Here is a 17,425-nt window from a genome sequence, read left to right as displayed (position 1 = left end):
AAGATTGGTGGTGTACTACCGTTTTTATCCGTTACAAATAAACGAAAAGAATATATATACTAGGACGATATAAACGAATTAGTGCAGCGACTGTGTATTTTACACCCGTCTAAGCGTGTAGGTAATACGGGAGTGTTAACAAAATCGTATTCCTGAAAGAAGAACTTAGAGAAAACAGAGTGATAAAATGAAAACTGTTAAAGAGTAAATAGCGGAGGAGTTACATGCACAAGCAAGAATGAAATTTCCGAGACGTATCGTAACGCCTTACGCTAAAGACAAAACGTGGCAAACGGATCTCGTCGATATGAAAAATTATTCTAATAAGAATAAAAACTATACTTTAATTCTCACTGTAATAGACGTGTATACAAAATACGCATGATTGAAAGCATACTTTCAAAAATAAAACCGGTAAGGTAGTAGCTACAGCTTTAATGAAACCAACGAAAGTAGCCAACGCATTAAGTGTGTTGCCTAAATCTTGATCGGTTTCAAAAAACTTTTTGAAAAAGGTAAAAAATTAGTCAATATTTATGGTGTTTTACCTGACATTGTCGTTCAAAAACCTGGTCGAGTAATTGATTCGAAAATAGTAAAACATGTTGATGACTTTTATCATAATGACGATTATAGTAGAATATGTCCCGGTATGAAAGACGTCATTAATGTAAGAAATGCTGATGGTAAAAAAAATACTAAATAGAAAATATTGATTTTGTGTAACTAAAAAGAATTATATATAAATTATAAAACGGAAAATACAAATGAAAAAATTGGTTTTTCTAAATTTGATGAATTAAGACCTAAATTAGCTAAATTTTAGCTGGACCAAGTGGTGCATATTCCGTATGTGCGTGATCCATCAAAATATAAAACTTATGATTGAAGGGGTTAAATTAAATTTAGACTTTGTCGATTTAATCATTTTATTAAATCGACTATTGTCTGTGATATTAATAACAAAATATGTATGCTCGATAATTGTGATCGATACCCTGGAACTGAAAATCTCAAACGTCAAATGTTAAATGTAGAAACTACCACAAAAAGTGATCAAATAGTACTAATACTACTGTGGGCAAAAAGTAGTAAAACTTTTTTATTTAAATTTCACACGGAAATCCATCCGTCGAAATATTTTTTTTTAGGTTGGTATAGTAATCATTAGTGATTAATATACACTTATTTTTCTGATGTACAACAAGTGCAATCGGCGATTTTTACAATGAGTGAAATTCTTCAACAAAGAAGTTCCATTATATTTTGTTTAATCAAACTTATGGGGCTGAAACGTTCAGAATATTGCAAAAGGCCTTCGGTGATAATTGTATGTCGCGATCAAGTGTTTTTGATTGCTACAAATTGTGCAAAGACGATTCAGAACGCATTGACGATGAACCACGTTTAGGACGGCCTTTAACATCAACTGATGATCAATCAAAGTCATGTTGACAGTTTTTTTTGATTATCACGATGTGGTNCAAGTCAATAAAATCAATGAATTGACGCTCGAAAATGAACGATTAACAGTCAGAGACTTTACTGGTATCGTTGGAATATTGGAAGGATCAGTGAAAACCATTATGAAAGATCATTAGGGCCTAAGAATAGTAAAAACACGATTGGTTCCCAAAATCACCCAATTTTTTTGAAAAACAGTGTCGTCTTGACGTCTGTGAAACAATGCTTTCCAACTACCAGGATGTCATCAAACATATTATTACTGGCGATGAGTCTTGGATCTATACTTACAACCCGGAAACAGATGATCAATTGGCCGAATATCGTACCAAAGGTAAGCCAAAGCTGAAGAAACCACGTCAAAGCAGATCAAAAATCAAAGTCATGTTGACAGTTTTTTTTGATTATCACGATGTGGTGTACTCCGAATTTCTTCCGACCGGCCAAACTGTCAACAAGGAATACTATTTAACTGTTATGCGTCGTTTGCGTGAAGCTATTCGTAAAAAGAGGCCAGAAGTATGGGCAGACAACTCTTGNTCAAAGTCATGTTGACAGTTTTTTTTGATTATCACGATGTGGTGTACTCCGAATTTCTTCCGACCGGCCAAACTGTCAAGAAGGAATACTATTTAACTGTTATGCGTCGTTTGCGTGAAGCTATTCGTAAAAAGAGGCCAGAAGTATGGGCAGACAACTCTTGGTTTTTGCACCAAGACAATACACCGTCACATACTTCATTGATTCTTCGTGAGTTTTTCGCCAAAAATTCAACCAATATCATTTCGCAACCACAATATTCACCTGATTTAGCTCCATGTGACTTCTGACTGTTCAGCAAATTGAAACGATCGCTCCAGGGAAACCGTTTTGAGTCAATTGAAGACATTAAACGTGAATCGCTACGCGCATTGAAGGCTATACCCGAAATTGACTTTAACAACTGTTTCGAGAATTAGAAAAAACGTTGGCACAAGTGTATTAGAGCCGGGGGATTACATTGAGGGGGACAAAATAGATTTAAAAGAATAAATAAATAATTTTAAAATTATAAACAAAGTCTCATTATTTTTTGGCCACAGTAGTAGTCAGTGGATGCATACAGATCCTACAAAACTTGTCAAAATTACTCAAAGTAGAGCAGAATTTTTGTATAAATTAGTTGAGCAGCTATTTATTTTTAAAAAACACCATTTCATTTTAAAAATTCAGTCTACGTACTTATGTGAACAGAAAAACTTTCTTGCTGTAAAAGAGTATATTTTATTAGGTGACTTTTTTTTAGAATTTCACGTTTATGATCCAGGATAAAGTTCAAAGCTACTATATAGATAAATTCTCAAGTGACCTTACATCCTTATACAATTTATTATAAAGCTAACTCAATTGATTCTTTACAAACAAAAAGTTTTTGTATTATTAGTGATTATTTGACACATAATACAAATGCGGTTGGGTTGGGTTTATCAATCTCACTTAACTTGTTCACTGCGGATGACGCCAATTGGTGTCATTTCTACATTATTTTTCAATCTATTATATTTCAAGCACCGTGAGGCTCTTATCTTTTTTTTATGTCAGCGTTATTCAGTGTATAGTACTGTATATAGTAGTGAAAACCGTATCTAAAGATTTCTATTTTTAGACCTACAATAACTCTTGAATAGGAAGTACTTTATTATCGTTATTTCAATGAAATCTAACGTTATTTTATCATTTTATGGTGTGTAGTCGACTGTGATATACATCAGTTTTTCATTGTTTATGCTATAACTAATATAACAAATATTTTATTTAGTGCATATGTTATATTTTAAGTATTGTATTTTTTTAATTTTAATATGAGTAATAAATCGAATGAATCGGATCCATCGCGACCAAAACGTATTTGTACAAGCCGAGTGAATGAGAGTAGAATTAAACATATTCTTTTTGAGTCTGAAAATGACGAAAATTGCGATTTTTTTGATTCTGGTAGCGAGTACATGTCTGAAAATTCTCATTCTGCGGACGATTCTGAATGTTCTGATAGTGATGTTGATTTATAAGACGATTCAGGTAATGTACAAACTATACCTACACAATATAATGATGAGCTTGGCGAAATGGATCAAGAATTTGATATGCCTAATTTTGATATTACAAAACAAAATTAATTACTGGTTCCATTATCAGGTGAAGGAAATCCTATTGATTATTTTTTTTTGTTGTTTGATGAAGTTTTTATCTAATTGTTGGTCAACGAAACTAAAAGTTATGCTGAAAAATGAGTTTTTACGTGTTGGTGATGCGCCAAAGTCTCACATATCGGCGTGGAAACCTACAGATAAAGATGAAATGTTAACTTTTTTAGCTTTGATTATTCATACCAGTACTATAAAATTAAACCGGTTAAATGATTATTGGAAAAAACAACACCTTGAAATGTTTTTCAAATTGTATGGGTCGTGACAGATTTTTAGTTTTATTACGATGTTTCTATTTTACTCCAAATATTGATAATCACGAGCAAGAACAAGATTTAGATCGTTTAAAAAAAATTAGACCTTTAATTGATTATTTCAATAATAAAATTAATTCTATTTACTATCCTAAGAAAGAGCTATCACTTGATGAATCAATGGTTTTGTAAAGAGGGCGTCTTGTTTTTCGTCAATACATTCAGAACAAACGTCATAAATATGGCATTAAATTGTGTATTAGCGTGGTCCTAGAAAACAAATTTGTAAAAATTGATCAATACACCCTTACATATTGTTCGAATAGTAAAAAAAATAAAACCTACCAAATTGGGCCATGATAAATTAATTTTAACACGTGCCACAAGAGTGTTGAAAATAGAGCCTGAGGGGTTGTTTTTTGAATTTAACTCAAAATCAGAGTGGTTTAACGGAGGATGTACATACTCAGCTGGAAGCGAAGGTATATAAATTTAAACGAGTACGGAATTCAGATGTAATTTTAAATTAGAATAGTGAAATGTGGTAGGAAATAAAAGCAAGACGCAATCAGGTAATAATATATATAAATCTCTTAATCAGATTAATCGGTGATTAGATAAAACACAATTAACTTTTAAAATTTAAAATTTAAAAGAAAAATTCTAGGGTCAATTTTTGGTCATTGTGATATTGTAAAATAATAGAGTGAAAAATCAGACATAATTATGGATTACGGAGCTAACCAATCATAGTTGACGATACAAGAATGAGGTGGCTCTATTAGCCACCTAAAAAATTTCCTCGTTCCCCCCAAATGGGGGATATATGCAAAAAAATTACAAATTTAAAAATCGCTAATTTTCGAAATTTTTTCACTTTTTTTTCTTAAAACTTCCATAACTTTTTGAAAAATCAACAAATCAACATCATTTTTTTTTATACTAAAACCTTAGATATTTACCTTTCATTTGATATAATTTTTTTTGAAAATCTATCACTTAACCTGCTCACTGGGAGGATTTAAAATAGTAACTTTTTTATAAAAAATAACTTTTTCAACTTAATTTTTGAAAATGTTCCGGAAATACTGCGTCCTTTAAACATATATAAAATTAAAGCTTATTTTATGTACTACAAAATGAAAAAAAAAAATTTGTCCCGACGATCTATCTTCTATACGCAAATGGCTACCATATTGAAAAATATACTATTTTTGTATGATAATTATGGGTTTTGTATTTTATTTTAATAGAAGTTGATGTTGCTTTTGCAATTATCCATCAATTTTTTAAAATTAAACACTATCTACAGATTTGCATCGAAGCGTTTCTTATGATAGTGATTTTAATCACTGTCAGATTAAATCTATACTGGACCCTACTATGCAATGTCTTCACTATGCCGCGACCTCACTGTGCTACCGTTTTTTATTTTTTTAAGTTTAAAAATATTTCACCAACTGTTCGTCACATAATAAAATGTTTCATAGAAAAGTAAGTTGTAATTAAATTTGGTAAATTTAAATTCTTATACTTTTTTTCGTAACTTTAATACTTTTTGTGGCGAATTGAATTTAATAAAAAAAATATTAAATTTCCTGAAACGTATAGTTTTAATTAAAATTAAATAAAAGCAATGTTTATATTTTTATATAAAAGTTACTTAATTATTTTTTTTTCGTGTAAAAAACATTTAGTTTAAAACAATTTTATAATACACAAACAAAAAACGATATATGTAAACAAAATATTAATTATTTAAAAATTATGTCTTAAACTCATATTAAAAACGAAAAATATCCTATGAACCACCATATAAATTTATTTTTAAGTATTGGCATTTAAAGTTCCTTTTATGGTCAGAATATTGTTTTCGGTATTCATATACGACTTGTAATAAATATTGTTTCTGTAGTTCATTATGGGTAATTTTCTTGTTGAAATCTTCCATAAGTTTTACGGCTCTTTCAGCTGTATCGTTTGTTACTGAAATCTTCTTTACTATTTTTAAAGCACTTTGATAATCTTCATTATTTTTCCAATTAATAGGATCTTCTTTTAGAAATGTCGTGTTTAAATTAAATCATTTAAACAGTTGATATGAATCAATGCTAATGAACTGTTCGAATTCTTTATCTATTAACACATTAGCTCCTTTTGAATTAATAATTAAACGTTTATATGATATAAATTGTAGGTCCACAGTTTTTTAGAGCTTCAGCTATTTTTCTTTTAGTTTCTATTGATATAGTATCATCAAAAAAAGAAAATGCACTACTCTCAGGTGTTAAGTACCATAAATTATTACACATTTTTTTAATAGTGATTTGAGATATATTTCAAAAGATTTTTAGTAAAATTTAAATCTTGCAATGGTGCTTTTATGACTGAATTCGCATCAAACCATACTTTAATGTAAAAGGAAACTATAAAAATACAAATACTTTTACAAATATTTAGTATATCGTCACACAATATCCTTTAGTAATTCCATGAAACCTTTATCTAGTATACCCGATTTATAATTATTTGTATAGATACTATTCCATGCTGTTTGAAATCTTTGTAATGTTGCAGAATTTATACTAGTTTTTTAAATAAATCTTTTCAATTAGTGGTGTGTGCATTAGGTGTAAAGTATTTCTTGATAGTTGTATATTTGATAACCTCCACCAGTTAATCGGTCCGATACCTGTTATCCTAATGTCATCAGCTGACCGTACACTGTGCACCTGTACCAATATTCTTGTATTCCCTCAATGAGTTTCGTGGATTTGAGGCACTCATGACACCACCCCTCCCTTCATTTTCCCTTTTACTCTGATTATTTATGTATTTTTGTTTCTATGGAATGTTGTTGATTGAAAATGTACTTGAGGTACATTTTCTAGTGTGACCCTATATTTATAAAGAGTTATGTTATTTTTTTATAATATTTAAATGACCAAATTTGGTAGGTTTTATTTTTTTTACTATTGGAACAATATGTGGGTGTATTGATTAATTTTTTGAAAAAAAAAATTGTCTATCTATAACGTAGAACCAACCTAGTACCCATGTACTGACTTTTACGGTTTAAACAAATAATTACGATTTTAGAACTTCGAGATATTAAATATATTTTGAAATCACGGTGACTGATGTAACTGTCTCTTACTTGGGCCGATACCTGTTATACTAATGTCATCAGCTGACCGTACACAGTGCACCTGTATCAATATTCTTGTATTCCCTCAATGCGTTTCGTGGATTTGAGGCCCTCATGGCACGGACCCGGACATTTCGCCGCCGCCGGACTATTCGCCGCTGACCGTTTCCCCGCCGACCCATTTCGCCGCTGACCGTTTCGCCGCCGGACTATTCGCTGCCGGACACTTCGCCGCCACCGATTCGCCGCCGGACACTTCGCCGCCAGACTCTTGATATATAAATTTATTAATAACACCTTTTCGAAAAATTATAATTATTTTAGCCTAATCCTTCATTGCACAAGTCCTTAAAATCCAGTATAATGATAAAAAAATTAATTATTTATATAATGTCACAAATTATTTTAATTTAATTTGTACTTAATTTAATTATTATAATTAAATGTTATCATAATTATAATATTCATTGTTATTCTTTTATTTTAACAATTAATACTATTGAAATAAATATATTTCAAGCATACTAATGCTCTTATTTATATGTATAGATAATAACAATGTGGTATAATTATTAATTATTAATGTATATACTTAGCGTCGTATCATAAATTAGCATACCCAGTTTTTGCAAATTTTGTATATTTTTAATGAACAAAGTATAAAATACTCAAAAATTCTGTATCCTCTTGGATAGCTATTTAATAATTTTAGAAATTAAATAATTAAAACAACTTGAGTCAATGTTATAAACTGTTATTTAAAAAAAAATTGTCACTTTTAAAATAAACTATTCAAGCAATTTAAATGGTACATATGAGTATCGAATCGTATGGATGCGAATAAGAAGATACTTTATTATTTTGTATTATTATTTATTGTGTATAAGATATTTTGTTTAACAATAAATCAAAGTTTTAGAATGGTTAATTAGGGTAATTTTTGTTTTAAGAATACAACATATTAATTACTTTAATTTATTCTTATAATAGTTGTAATCGTATATTTTAAAACGAACTTTATTAGGCTACCCAGTAGTATTTTGAATATTTTAAATATAAAATAATACTATATTTCAAGATAGAAGTGTGATAATCGTAAATTAATTTATTAAGTACAAATTATTTTAATATCGATAAAAAGTTGAGTTGACGAGTGAATGAATTATACCATTTCTAAACATATAGTAAATTAATAAAAAAGGAGTGCACTCATTAACCGTGTAAACCGGATTGGACCGGTAGCAACTGACTAGTGGTACTCAGGCAAGTTACACCAAAATTTGGATAGCTTATTACTTATCAAAACATCATCAAGAAATTTTTTATTTGTTATTGTAATATAAAATTTATTATTTGTTGTGAATTGTTATTGTAATATAAATACTATTTGCCAATCTATAATATTAGAACTGTTTTGATTTAAACACTATTATTAATTGAGATACTAACTGGACTAGTGTAAAAACAAAATGTTTTAATTTTATCAGACTGAGTGTTATTATAAAATTACTTTTAGTAATTGAGGAGTTAAAATAATTTAATCATGTTAACTTTGCCATTGTTATAAGTTATGTTGAACATTTAATGAATATTAATTAAGCATTAGAAATATTTAGTTCTAATACANATTAAGCATTAGAAATGTTTAGTTCTAATACAATTATTGTTATATCAAAACGCTTGTTGATATTCCATTTAAAATATTACAAAAGGTTATTTTTAGAAGGGTGAATAAGCGATAATCACTGATAATAAATATTCACCTGACAAAACATCACTGTAAACATAATATTACATGTTCTCTAACCTAGAATTTGCAAATTAATTTAAACTTAAAATCATGATTTCCTATTTTGTTTGCTTTGTTAATTTGGGGCGTAATCATATAAGTTTAAGTATTATAATTTTTAAAATGTGGTAATACAGCAGTTTTACTTTAGTCATGGAAATCAGTACTAACTTTATTAAGGTTCTTATATATCATTAACTTGTACATTTTTTAAATTATAGTATTCAACTATTGCTTTTAGTTGTTTTGGCTGTTACATTTTTATTCTAAATACAAATAGGTGATTTTTAAATAATTATAGCTGTCATATGACAGAGTATAAAAATTTGGATGGAATTATCAATGTAGGAAGTGTTTTAAATAGTAATAAAAGTGATGATAGTGTAAATGTGCAAACTAATTCTAATAGATTTTCCTCATATTCATCTCTAACTGAATCAAATTCCAAGTATAGAACATATAAACCAATAGAATGGACTTTGCAGGTAATATACTAATAAAATTTTATTCTTTAAGTATGACAAATTATAAAATAATATGTATTACTTTTAGTCTATTATGAGCTTGATTTATTCAACTAATTATGGTCGTTTTATTTTGACTGATGCAAAAGTAAACCATGAACATTTATCTAATGATGCTCAAAATACACTTACGAGACTTAATAAATTATTTATTTAAAGACAAAGCTCGGTAATATACACTATGTTATTTTAAATATTTATTATAAATTAAATATGTATGGGTGTAAGTTAAAATAGTTAACATGCATGAAAACTTATAGTTCTTATATAAAATAATCATAGACCTTTAATTTTATACTAATTTAATATTTCTATTTATTAAACTTATGTTATATTAAATATTTGTTTTAGGGGAACTGATTTTTAATTTCGGAAAATTTCTTCAATTATCATTGAAATATTTCGAAAAGAACAAGAAGTAGGATATAGGTTTAAAACTATTATATTAATTTACATTTTTTTCAAAAAATTATCATAATCAATTAATAATAATAATAATAATAAATACATTTTTCAAATACCTATCAATAAATTTAATAATTAAAGCATTTTTTCAAACTAGAAAACTTTTTTTTAAAAATAGTTATGGTATCTCATTGTGACCAGACTTTGGACACACTAAGACATAGTTTAAAATAAATATTAAAAAATCAGGTTATTGTATCTATTTGATATTTGAATTACCTACCCTTTTAATAACCAATGTATTTTAAATGAAAACATAGTATAATATTTATAAATTTAACAAATTAGTTCAAAATTAATAAAATTGTGTATATAAAAGTTTTAATACATGTTACCTCAGCATTCTTTTATTAACTGATAGGAATTTTTTTAAGTTTAATTTTAATTCTATTAATAATATATATTTTAAGAAAACTGAATTATACATGCTTTTGTGAACATTAAAAAATAAAAATGAGTTTTAATATTAATATTTTTATCTCGTAGAAAGTATATTTTATACCATCAAGTCAAAATAATTCCATGCAAAAGGAAAATTAGTGGAATGTTGGAAAAATGTTGTACACCAGCTTCTGAATATAGGTGCTATTGAAAGTAAAAGAAAAAATAAAAACTTCTATGAAACATTAATAATTTTACACATTTTCATTTTAACATTTAGTAATAATATTGTCAAACATTTATGTTTTATATTCATGCTAATACATCCAATTCATTTATTTATTTAATATAAAAATTAAAATAGATGAAGCTGAATTAGCAAAAGTTTGGTTAAGCACAATTGGGTTGTCTTTTAACTTTGATGAGATTAAAAAACACTGAACATTAACTTATGAAATAAGAAAGGCTAAAAATCGAGGTTTAAATAGCATTACTGAGTGCTATGGCTGGAAATGTCTAGTTATAAAAACAGCAACAAACTCTTCACCTTTAATCATTACTGTAAATTATTAATAAAATCTGAAATAGTGGTCCAAAAGTTGTTATTGACCAGTCATTTTCTTAATTAGATTATTATCTAACAAAAAAGCCAATAAATTATGTGTATTGCTATTATGAAAATTAAATTTGACTTCCTTATGAGGTAAAAGGGATGAACATAAAAAAATACTTTATGAATGATACATTTAAAGAAACGTACTAAAAGAAACCAATAAAAAAATCATCAATATTTTTATTTTGTTTGTTTATGATGGTTTATTAAGACATCTTAATAAATTGTACTTCATTTTTTTCCAGTAAATTTGTCAGAATTCCAGATTATTATTAATTTTGTAATACGTGAGTACCTATTTTCACCTAATTATTAATGTACTTTCTAAGTCTCGCAGTCAAGTTAAACAATTACTCTCATTTTGTTATTAGTTTTGCTTAAATGAAAATTCTGATAATTTAATAAAAACGTTAATTTCTGTATTTATTTCAGTGATCAATTAAAAAATTATGGGCTAAGCCTCTTAAATACTCTATTGTCGTTCTATTGCTGTAATCTTGAACTAGGCGCAATATTTTGTTACTGGCTTCTACAAAAACTCTTTTAGTTGGAGGTGGATCATTCCCAGCAACCAGAAATTCATAATAAATATCGCGTTCTGCCTGAATTTTTTTCAGCTCTATTATGAATTTCCAAATAGTTGTTTTGTCATGCTTAATTGGGCTTGTAATCTTCTGTGAGCCGCTTCAGAAATATTATTAGTTTTCTAAAATCAAGAAATTATAAATTAGTCAATAAGTATAAATATAAGTAAGTTAGTCTAAAATTAGCATTATTATTAAATTTTACGTTTATTATTAATGAACTGCTCTTGAAAAACAATACACTAATAGCTGGTTTATATTATACTCTAATTTAATTAAGTTGAATTTTTATATTGACGGCTTAATTCAAAAACCCATGTACCAATTTTTCACAGAATAATAATATATTAAATTATGTTATCTAGTGGTATAAATATATTCAATTGCTTTCATAATTCTTAAATCCCATTTAAATCTAGATTTTTAAATTTTAATAATATATTGGTATTGTGTCTTTATTGACTAATTATTCTAAGGTATGCTGAGAGTTTCAATTTTTAAATCTTTATAGTAAAAAAAATTGTGATAACAGAAATTTTATATATCTGTATTATAGTTAACATTTACAATTGGTTACACTGTTTTGTTAACAAAAATATGGCTGTTACTGTTTAAAAACTTGTAAAAATGTATGTCTTCCAGGATGAACATTGTGAATGATTGTATTAAATGAATTTTAAATATGTTTTGGATGACCTCTAGGTTCCATAGATAGTTAGATAAGTAAGTAATCTTTCGATTATTTATATTTTATTTCATATACTTCAATTTAATATTTACCATTTGTCCTGCATTAACTCTATTATAAAGGTTCCAAGTTTGTATAGGAAATGCAGGTATCCTCCTCGCCCCTTCTCTTCTTAATAGTCCAATATAAAAAGTTTCAAGCCAATCCAATATTGGCTGTAATCTTGGATAAGTAACTTCCAATATCTCACTTAATTCTTCAAAACAACTGACTACATCTTCTGGTGGTACGAATGCTAAAGCTGTTACCATTCTAGCATGTAGATTGAAGTCGCTGTCATTTCTATAATCTCTACAAGGATAAATTATGTGAGTAAATTACAATTTTAATAATTTTATAATAAATAGCTTACGTCATTAACCCTGCTATTCCTAATTGTTTTTTAAGATTTTTCAACAAATGGAAAAAACAACCTCTAATTTCTATATTGGGAAATTCTATTCTGAAGGCATTATGAATGGCCACTTCAAAATCCACAGATATGCTCCCAACAATTATTCCTGGTGCTAAGTTTTTTATTTCAACAATTAGCCGTAGGTAAGTTGATTGTTCTTTATTTGGAAGTAAAGTATACAGGCAAGGATGTATACCTCCATTGCGAATACCTAATATCACAAAAACTTGTGAAAATAATTGTGGACTTATGTTGAAGGTTCCATCAACAAACCATTCATCGCATGTTGCTAGAATCTGGTAAAAAACAAATGAATATATATTATGTAAATATCTCATACTTATATTAAATTCTTAGCATAGTTCATTTTACTTCTAAACCTCTCATGCGACCAAATATGAGAATCCTATTTCTTGCTGGTCCAGTGTCGCATAGAAGGAAATTTTCATAAATGCCAGGCTCACTTTCGTACATCTTGAAGCTCTCTGGAATTTCCAAATCTATTAATGTCAGTGGAGCAGTTGGCATTTCAGGACCATTTTGTCACCTGACTCTCCTGATGGTCTTTTTAAGGCTGTTCATTGATTTAAGACTTCCTTTTGCAGTAACTGTCATGTTTTCTAACAAGTATTTAAACATATGAAATTTATACTACAATAAAAATATTTATCTAATATTTTACCTATGCATTGATTAATTGTCACAGCTGGTGACTCCATTGTTTCTGCAGCTCTTTTTTTAATATTTGTGACTGTAGCAGCAACCTGTTTTTTAAATAATAAAAGTAAAAAAATATATTAAAACTGCTAAAATGTGTTTTTATTGGTTTTATTTTTTGGATATTGGTAAGCATACAAAAATAGAAAATTAGAACAAATAAACAATTTAAAACATCTAGGAAATCCTTTTTGTTTAAGTAATCTTATAATTTTAATAATTTTGCTCAATATAATGGTGTAATCTTTATGATATCTGTAATGATATCATCTCTCTTAATTTATTTATTACATTTTTTTAGTAGTAGAAGTAGTAGTAACTTTTTTCATTAAATTAAGATGAGATTATAAATCAAATTTTAAAAAAAACACTAAATTTTAAATTATAATTTGTTCAATGATTATCTATTACTCTAAGTAAGTGTTAAAGCAAAAGTGATTTAAGTAAAATTTGGTTAAAACAATTTTGACTAGAAAACAAATTTTTAACTCTCTTTGGCATATAAAATTATAGCAATAAAATTAAGTTATAAGACAATACAATTTCAATTTACTATATCTACATTAATTTTTATGGAATTAAGGATTTTTGCCACTTTTGCTTTATTTCCCATGTATTTTTAGTATGATTAATTTTATTGACTATTGTGATTGGAGGAAAACATCAAAGAAAATAATTAAATTTAATATCTTCAAATGAACTTTGATTTTTTAATTAATCTCAACTTAGTCTTTACATTTTTTTTGTGGTTTACTCCTAGAGCATTATAATTTATCAGAAAAATTTTTAATTATTCCCCAACATCGCCCTCTATAGCATATTAAGTTTGGAAAATAGAAAAATGTTAAACTGATAATTTTTTTTATTCAGGTATTTAATTTTATTAAATTCATTATTTTATGTACATATACAGGGTGATTTTTTTATCATAACCCACTCAATTACTTGCAGAATAATAATAATTTAAACATTTTTTTTTTCATTATCTTTAGTTACACATTATTCTTGAATTTTTAACTATGTAATACTTTTTAAGTTCATCCCTTATGCCTTGGAAGGGGGTCAACTTTGTTTTTTTAAATGGTAACACATATTTTTAATTTAATAAAATGTTTGAGTTTTTAATTTAATAGTAAATGGCATTTGAATTTTTAATATAACTTTATTAGCTTATTAGATATAAACATTTAAAGTTTCACATTTTTGAGTTAATATATAGGTATAATACATAAGGATTACAAATACAGGTAGCTAATTGTTTTTTTTGTGATATTGCTATCACAGTCACGGATTGTTAATAAAATATGTATTATCATTTAAAAAAACAAAGTTGACCCCCCTCCAAGGCATAAGGGATAAACTTAAAAAGTATTACATAGTTAAAAATTCAAGAATAATGTGTAACTAAAGATAATGAAAAAAAAAATGTTTAAATTATTATTATTCTGCAAGTAATTGAGTGGGTTATGATAAAAAAATCACCCTGTATANTATTCTGCAAGTAATTGAGTGGGTTATGATAAAAAAATCACCCTCTATAGGGGTCCCAACAGATATTGACATATTTAATTACTTATGATCACAAATATTTCGCGTTAATTTTAACTTTTTTTTTTAATTAAGGACTCATTAAAAATATTTGTTTTTAAAAATAAAGTTTTTAATTTTTTCAAAATTTCAATATAGCCATTTTATAACTCTTTTCTTAAAAAAAATTTTAATGGGTCGATAACAAGTAAATATTAAATACTTATTGAGTTATGAGTTTTAACACGTGGAGTGGGTATGTAGCGCGCGTGGGTGCAGCTTATTCTGTGTATAAATACACGCCCTATATAACCACTCTTATTAAAGTGGGGTAACTCGAGCTCCTTGTCCCAAAATTGTAATCTATTCATAAAAATGTTGTGTAAATTAAAATTTTGAAAATCAAATTTAATTCATTTATTTATTTACGAATTTCGCAACTTTAAAATTATTTCGAGTTGCGATTTAAATGACGTAACGAGGATAATTATTTTATTAGAAAATTTTTCGAATCTCCCCCCAAAAAAATAAAATTGATCTTTATCAACTAATTTTTTTTTATTCTGGAAATCCTACATACAGATTTGTTCATTAACTCTGTAATAAATTAGTTTCATTGTGTTATATTTTTCTAATTATCATTCGTACTTCTATGCCACCAGGTGACTCTTCGTGACCACCATGTACACCTCGAACCACAATATTGCCATCAGTAATATGGATACGACCTTTACAATTGAGCTCTCTTCTACGACAACGATAGGATTCAGTTACACCATTAGCAAGAACTTTATCAAAAACATACTGATACCCTTCATGATTTACAACGTTTTGATTGCGATTAGTTAAAATGTCCATTTTAAATAAATTAATATTACAAATATATAGAAAAAGTTCTTAAAACAAAGAAGTTTACTAATTCACAGTAAAAATCATCAACAAGTCAAAAACAAAGCGAAATAGAATAAATCAACGGCGTATTTTACAATCGAACGAACGCTTGAAGAACTAATCGACTAATAGGGCTGCTCATCAAATTCTAAAATGGCATATTGAAAAATTGAACACCTGCAAGACTTTTTCTACAAATTCACTATCAATGTCGTTAATTTTTATTAAGGATATTTTTAAAAAAATAAGTGATAATTCTAAACCTCGTCATTATATATAGCCCATAAGATAATAGTTAAGATGAAATCTTTTTATAATAATAATATTGAAGAGAAACTAATAAATGATTTTCGTTGTGTTATATTGCTATTATTTTTTATAATTACTGTACCTCCTGAACAAAAAATAAATAATAATAATTAGGCTGGGGACTTGTGACAAATAAATACAAAAATATTTAAATAGCGTAAAAGTTAGTGTGAAATAATTAGCTCCATTGAATATAATCTACAATCAAAGTATCAGATTTTATTTTGCAGTAATTTAGTATTAAAGCATAAAAAAAAAATCAATTCGGTGTGTTTAATTTAAAAGGAAATACTAAAATATGCTTTAATACTTTTTTTAAATTTTATTGAAGTTTTATTATTTTCAATATTTTAATGGTTCTTTCTAAAATAAACACTGAATTGATTTTTTTAAACAAAATAAAAAATATTTAATAAATATCTTAGTACATACAATATCTTGTATACTGATAACCATACACTGGAAATAACTGACTAATATAAAATATAAAATATAAAAATCGAAAATTTCAACACAAAATAGCATATTTTACGGCACTAATTTTTACTATAAGAACAAGTCTAAAGGTCAATTTTTTTTAATTTAAATATATTACATAAGCTTTAATTTTAGATATACATAAAAGTGTCAGTATTTCCGGAACATTTTCATAAGTTAATTTATTGTGAAAAAGTTGTTATTTGGTATACCCCCCTAATGGGCACGTCAGATTAAAAAATATATATATTCCAAATGATAGGTAAATACCTAATATATCTATTAAAAACAAAATTGTATTGATCCATACATTTTCCAAAAAGTTGAGGCAGTTTTAAGTAAAAAAAATTGATAAAATGTCAAAAATTACCGATTTTTAAATTTGTAATTTTTGAAGGTAATGTCTTCGACTAAATACAATTTATGACCTTTTGACGACGTATCATTGAAAGAAATTGGTTCGGTGAGAGCTAAGAAAAAGTAGTAACGGACACAAAAAAAAGATCATTGTAAAATTAATACCTGCTCAGCTTCGTATCGAAGCTAAAAATCATTAGTTTTAAATGCAATAACGTGCAATTTTATCGCATGTTGTTGGATTATTAAATCTAAAACTTACTAAAATTAAATATTCTTTTACACACATCGTAGTCATCTATCTATCCACAAATACTATACAAACCTTAAACAATATTATTTCTTAGGATATTAATTGTAATACTGTGCTCGAATTTTGTTTCAGGCACTAATGTAAGTAGTAAAAATATTAATACTTACCTTATTGTCATGAAATTATTTCATATTTTATAATATTCATGATACTACTGGGTAGTCTTATAAAGTTCGTCTCAAAATATACGAATAAAACGATTCAAAAATTAAATAGAATTGATCAATATGTTGTATTATTGAACAAAAATATTGTTCAAATTAATTTTTCTCTATCGACTATTT

The 17,425-nt window shown here is 27.0% G+C and overlaps 1 long non-coding RNA gene across 8 annotated transcripts; it reads left to right on the top strand.

The window, feature by feature from the left end:
• The first annotated feature begins 8,714 nt into the window (after window positions 1-8,714).
• Window positions 8,715-16,046, top strand: LOC126899842 (uncharacterized). 8 transcript variants are annotated; one of them, XR_007702708.1, is made up of 10 exons: window positions 8,715-9,021; window positions 9,083-9,326; window positions 9,394-9,534; window positions 9,717-9,783; window positions 10,317-11,111; window positions 11,965-12,131; window positions 12,219-12,464; window positions 12,544-12,849; window positions 12,908-13,177; window positions 15,457-16,046. It is a non-coding gene; the product is annotated as an uncharacterized LOC126899842 (long non-coding RNA). The 8 variants fall into 8 exon arrangements; XR_007702712.1 differs by having other exon boundaries at window positions 8,715-9,326; window positions 12,544-12,693; window positions 12,809-12,849; XR_007702711.1 differs by adding an exon at window positions 11,331-11,574 and having other exon boundaries at window positions 8,715-9,326; window positions 12,051-12,131.
• The last annotated feature ends 1,379 nt before the right edge of the window (window positions 16,047-17,425 follow it).

This window comes from Daktulosphaira vitifoliae, unplaced genomic scaffold (assembly GCF_025091365.1).
Source record: "Daktulosphaira vitifoliae isolate Bord-2020 unplaced genomic scaffold, ASM2509136v1 Scaffold_2, whole genome shotgun sequence".
NCBI classification, from domain to species: domain Eukaryota; kingdom Metazoa; phylum Arthropoda; class Insecta; order Hemiptera; family Phylloxeridae; genus Daktulosphaira; species Daktulosphaira vitifoliae.
The sequence above is the reverse complement of the archived record's forward strand: the minus strand, read 5'-3'. Positions and strand labels throughout refer to the sequence as shown.